This window comes from Triticum dicoccoides, chromosome 5B (assembly GCF_002162155.2).
Source record: "Triticum dicoccoides isolate Atlit2015 ecotype Zavitan chromosome 5B, WEW_v2.0, whole genome shotgun sequence".
NCBI classification, from domain to species: Eukaryota; Viridiplantae; Streptophyta; class Magnoliopsida; order Poales; family Poaceae; genus Triticum; species Triticum dicoccoides.
In genome coordinates, this window is record NC_041389.1 from 260,195,094 (window position 1) to 260,195,438 (window position 345).

The window sequence follows — 345 nt, forward strand, 5'->3', positions numbered from 1 at the left end:
ATCACATGAGGCCGGTAAAAACAAGGCACACTGGGTTCAGCGTCATCGTCACTACAGTTGTGCGCGCGCGAGAAGTCAACATATCGAGGGGGCTACCAAGCGAGGCACCGAGACACAATGTTTGAGAGAGAAACCAATTGACAGATTATGATCAGATCGAGTTGTCACCCTTCTGCTGTCATTGTTGGGGGGGGGGGGGGGGGAGGGATAGAAAGACGTATCGAGACTGTGCGTGATAGGCACAGAGGCACCACTAGCGAGTGTGTGTGTGTGTGTGTGTGTGTTTGAAAGAGGAGTAGATAGATTATTATCAAGATCGATGTGCCACCCTACTTGTGATGCTGG